This window comes from Orycteropus afer, unplaced genomic scaffold (assembly GCF_000298275.1).
Source record: "Orycteropus afer afer isolate SDZICR_OR568_19922 unplaced genomic scaffold, OryAfe1.0 scaffold00178, whole genome shotgun sequence".
In the NCBI taxonomy this organism is placed as follows: domain Eukaryota; kingdom Metazoa; phylum Chordata; class Mammalia; order Tubulidentata; family Orycteropodidae; genus Orycteropus; species Orycteropus afer.
The window spans coordinates 2,467,042-2,472,872 of NW_006921765.1; positions in this window are offsets into that span (position 1 = coordinate 2,467,042).

Here is a 5,831-nt window from a genome sequence, read left to right on the forward strand (position 1 = left end):
AGAATGCTGAAAGTACCATGGACTGCTAAAAGAACTAACAGATCTGTCCTGGAGGAAGTGCAGCCAGAATGCTCCTTGGAAGCAAGAATGGCCAGTCTTCGTCTCACCTATTTTAGTCATGTTGTCAGAAGGGATCATTCCCTGGAGAAGGATGTCATGCTTGGTAGGGTGGAGGGTCGATGAAAGAGGGGGAGGCTTTCAACAAGATGGATTGACATGGTGGCTGTGATGATGGGCTCGAGTATTACAGGGATTGTGGGGCTGGTGTGGGATCAGGCACTGTTTCGTTCTGCTGTGCATGGGGTCGCTATGAGTTGGAAACGACTCAAAGGCACTTAACAACAACAACAACATGAGAAAAATCAGTTTGCTTGTTGTGACTGCCCTTGGAAGTAAACAGAAGTTTTTGAGGTAATTGAGTCAGGAAAATAAAAAAGAAACAAACCAAACATATCAAAAAAAGAGACTCTGATGTTTGAGTCTTACTGTGACTCTTGGGCCACCAAATTTCATGAGCTCAATGCAGGTTTTAAAATTTGTAAAGTCCTCAAAGAGGGGATGCTTCACAAAGTCCAGTCTAGAGATACATAAAGAGGGCAAATGGAAAGGCAAAATCTCCCAAAGAGCAGAGCCGGAAATACTAATGAATAATGGACAGGAGAGGTACTCCTAGAGAGTGATTATGGAATCTGATCAAAAACTTTCTCCCCCACCTGGGGAGGGAAATTCCACAATGCCAGGACATCAGGATTTCAGAATCCAGGTAATAACAGTGTCTGCTACATTTTCTTTTCTTCCCTTTTCTACATAGAAGTAGCTAGTGTGAATATCCTGTCCTGGTCCATTTTAAATTGAATATATATGTGGGAAAATAATCTTTCCTTCGAGTTTACAGGTTAATAGTGTAGGTGGAGATATATCCACATCATATAGAGAAGCCCATGCTCCACTTGGGTTTTTTGACAGATGTAGGAAATGATAAGGTTTAGGGTTGTGTTTCTAAGTAGTAGTGAATGTATTCTACACACAGACTGAAGAAAGGAAAGGAACTTTCAAGGTCCAGATCCAAAAATGTCAGTGCTTAACCATATCTCTCTATATTCTTAGGCTTACTTGCATTTAGATTTTCCTATTGAAATCTGGTGGTTCAAACCCACTAGCCACTCCTTGGAAGGAAGGTTGGGTGATCTACTTCCATAGTGATACCACCTCCAGAAATCCAAGGAGAGGTCAATATGAGTCGGGCCAACTCTAGGACACATAACAACAACAACAACAACAACTTGTCTTCATTGGCAGATGGAATATGAATAGAGGTGATGGTAGTTTAAATGTACGATGGTTTTGCCCCTCCCTCTCACCCCTTACTCTCTTCCTCCTATATACTGGCCAGATAACTTAGGAGGATATTGAAGCTATAAAATGAAATATGTGAATTCCAGTTCATACTTTGGAGGAGAGCATGGTGACCAACATGAGTCAGGGATTTGAACAAAGAAATTAACTTCCATTATGCTAAGTTACTAAGATTTTAGCATGTATTACTGCAGCATCAACCTACCTTGATTATTATAAATTCTGAATACAATACCAGGTCAAGGGGGAGTATCTTGCTGAGATTTCATCTCCATGTCTTTAATTTTTGCTAAAGATTGTCCTGTGGTATTGTTTCAAATCCATACATTTTGGCTTTCTTCTGGGTAATAAATTGTGGGGAGTTGGGTCCTGAAACTGCTGTAGCCATTTTGCAACCATAAATAAGGACAAATATGAAGTAAAGTTGACATAGAGGGAGACAATAAACAGAAGAAATGAAATTGGATCCTTGATGACATCACTGAGCTACTGAATGCAACAAACCCTAATGACCATCTTACCATCTTCAAAACACACAAACCACCAGAACAAGTTTATTGTTTAAGCTAGTTAAGGAGAATTTTGTATTACTCGCAGGAAATTGAGAAATAGAGACCTGAACATAGAGACAAAGTGAATTGTCTGACTTCACACAACTGGTAAGTTATACTAGGAGTAGAACCCCAAACTGTCCAACTCCAAATCCCATTCTTTAATTACTATGTTTTTTGGTATTGTTTCTCATGCTACTATTCTGACAGTCTTCATTTGCAATGCAAAAATGGAATCTCTGTTTCTCAAGATACTATTGTTTCTGAAACTCTTAAATCTATTTTCAGCAAATTAGGAATTTGATTTCACATTTCAAGTTCCAATCATAATAGGAGGCCTCCATTATTCCTGAAGGAGTGTACCACAATAACAACGCCCATTGATTACTGGATTTGGGTTTACCGCCCTTGCTCAGGAGGAACTAAAGAAAGGGAACATGTCGTAGAATTAGTAAATGTAATACCCCAAAACAACTATCAACTGTGTCTGATGGACATCTGGGCAATGATGTTTTTGCAGGGTAAGTGGAAGGCGCATAACTAAATGAAGTATTTCATTTCATAAAATTTAATAACATGAATCTTCAGGTCAGTGTGTTAGACAAAACACAAGTCTTATTTCTAGAGTATGAATCAGATGTTATGTGCTTGAAAGAATAATGCGTGTCTGTGAGAGTCTCTCTGTATTTAATATGAGAATGATAGGGGTAGTTGTTTTCTCAATGATGGGTGGTCACAAGATTAGAAGTTCTTGCTGATAGTTGGTAATCGTACAATCTAGGAAGAAAAAAAAATGTAGCCAAGAGTTTTTTTTTCTATTTCTATGGCTTTGCTCATTCTGAATATTTCTTATAAATTAAGTCTTACATTATAAAAACTGTTGGTCTTTTTTTTTTTTTTTTTTTTTAACGCAAAATGAACTAGTGAGATACTTTGTGCAAACATTGACTTAGAGGCTCAGAATTCACAAGATTCACGTGTCAAAGACAACCAACCAAAATATGACTGATGTTTTACTTTTGAAAGACACAAACTTTTATTTTTGTCTATAATTATAAATAAAGTTCATCCTTCAAAATGAAAACAAAAAAAGCATACTTCAAACTTTTTTGCCTACTACTATTTAAATAATAATGAGCTCTGATGGTGCAGTGCCTAAGCCATTTGACTCCTAAACCAGAAGGGTGGCAGTTCAAACCCACCAGCCACTCCACAGAAGGAAGATGGGACAATCTACTCCCATAAATAATAAAAACAAAATTAAACTCACTGCCGTGGAGTCTGATCCAACTCATAGTGACCCCTCCTTGGGTTTCCGAGGTGGTATCACTGTGGAAGATTACTCAACCTTCCTCCCAAGGACTGGCTGGTGGGTTTTAACTGCCAACTTTCTGGTTAGCCTTAGTCACTACACCATCAGTAAATAATACCCTTCTTTAATTTTTGGTATTCACTGTCCCTTAAAATGCCATAGATAGGAAAGAATAAGTGTAAACACTTCTTAGATGCTGCATGTTTATAAAATAATGTATCAGCAGAATATCAGAATCATAAAATATCAGTGCAGCAGAGACCTCCAAGTTCATATAGTACAATGGAATTGCTCGGAGTTTTTTACTGTTTTCTCTTTATGACATCAACTGAGCCACTCCAAAAAGCACCAAGTCCAGGGCAAGTACACTGCTTACTCGTTCCATTTTAAATCTCTTTCTTTCTCTCTCACACACATACACACAATTCATACTAGCACTATTATTTCGCTCAGTCAATAATATATATATTTAATCATTAACTAGCTTAGCTGCTAGGTCTTTTTAATGGCCTCTAGTCACTCTGTTATAACCTGTCTCTAATGATTGTCCAAGGAATTAGAATTGGCATTCTCAACTCTAAGGCTGGAAAAGGATGGAACTGTGTCCTATTAACCTATGATAACAGAATGTTATATTCAATGACTTCTCTCTTTATCCCTGAGAATCCATTGACTGCCTGAATATGTCTTTATGAACTCCAGGATAAGAGCAAAGAAGACCAGAGAGGAGAGAGAATAGGATGATGGACTAAATCTCAGGGTACAAGAAGGCAAACAGCTCTTTACTAAGCTACAACCATTACAAGGGGGAGAGGTTGATAGGCCTAGGAAAAGCTCATCATAATCTTTCAATGAAGAATAGAAGTTTTCTAATATATGCCCTAAATCAATGCCTTTTCTGATATATGCCCTAAATCAATCGTAAGAGTACCAGAGATACTGGCTGCTAATCTGAAAGCCCTTTTTCTTATTGTGTCATCAGCCTAGGCCAAGGGTTGGCAAACTACTGCCCGTGGACCAAACTCATCCCATACCTGTTTATGTATTAAGAATGTCTTATGTTTTAAAATGGATGAAAAAAAAAAAAAAGTCAAAGAGTCACATTTCATTATATGGGTAAACCCTAAAACTGAGATACTGGCATAACTGAAATGGGTGACTTCAGGCTTAAATTAAACCTCTAGTTTGGATCAACTGCACTTTGGCATGTGGTCTTTGTTCCTGCTCTCTGACAAGACAGCTTAGCTTCTTGTAAAAGTTTAACAGTTGTAATTCAAGTGGGAACAAGGGTCATATTTTAGCTTGTACTAGGATTGTTTGTTAAAAAGTGTTCTCAAGAATGTTTATGCAGCCTGCCTTAGAGAAATTGCTTCAATGTGTATTTCCCAGGAAGTTAGGAAATAGAAATGATAATTTTAAGTAATGATGAAGCCTGAAATTTTATCATAACTCTGTAACCAAAATGAAGGAAACACCAATTAACCAAGTCTCAGTTCTAATTTCCTGACTCTCCCAAATTAGACTCCATTCACTGAGATCTTTGCTCCATTTCTGCTAACTCTGTACATTTGTGAAAGTTTAGTTTTTTACCTTAAGATAAGAGGGAGAGGCAAACATGCAGAAAGTTGACTTATGCAGATATTTGTTCCTCAGAATATTACTGATGTTTAGAGTAATGTCTTGGTTGAACAGTTTCCAGGAGATGAGAGATTAATATTAGGTTAGAAATCAGAGTTTAAGATTATAATTTAACCCCCTTGTAACTTTTTGTCATGTGCCCTCCTATGTGTGGCTGTGAGCACACAAACTTTTGTTTGCTTCCACATGATAGAAACCTCACTGTTCTCCCTCCATTTTGGAACAGTGCAAAATCTTGCTTGAATCCTGTGTAAAACGTTTTACTCTTCAATAAAATTCTTTGTATATATTTCTACCAAAGTTTAAGTCTTGTGTTTTACTGCACCATTTCTTTATTACCCAGATGGGACCCTGGATATGAATTTGCCTCTGCAGCCTCCAGGTCAAGTGGGAAATTGGAGTTTTGTGCTGGCTCATGCTCCCTTCTGCCTTTTGGTTTCATGGGATCTCAGAGGTTATGGTAAGTATCTCTTCTGCTCAAGCCTCCCCTCTCTTTTTGTGTGGAAGCTCCCTGACTATTTATCGAAGGATTTGAAGTCTATATGTTTGTCTCCTTTTTGTTCACAGGTGAATTTGGATATACTGACTGAAATATTGGTTCAGATTTGTATCTTCATTGCTGTCTAGGAAGCTCAGAGACTTATCAGCTACAAAACTGGTTTGGGCAAATGAAAGCCCTTAGGGTGATCATCCAGCATCTGAAAGGCGACTGTGAAAGGCTACACAGGCAAAGGTGATGGTCCAGAAGCTTTAGGCTGCCTGACAGCCTCAAGGCAAACCCCTGCAACAAAGCACACACACAATGGTATAAGCAAAACCCAGTGCCCAAATTAAGAAATCTCAGGCATTTGTTTGACTCTGAGAAAGCAAAGGTAGCCTAGATTTTTTTGTGTGCACATTTTATTTTGTCCATTTGACAATCAAAAAAAAAAAAAGAAAAGTGGCCACTTAGAGAATATTTTAAAATTTTATCT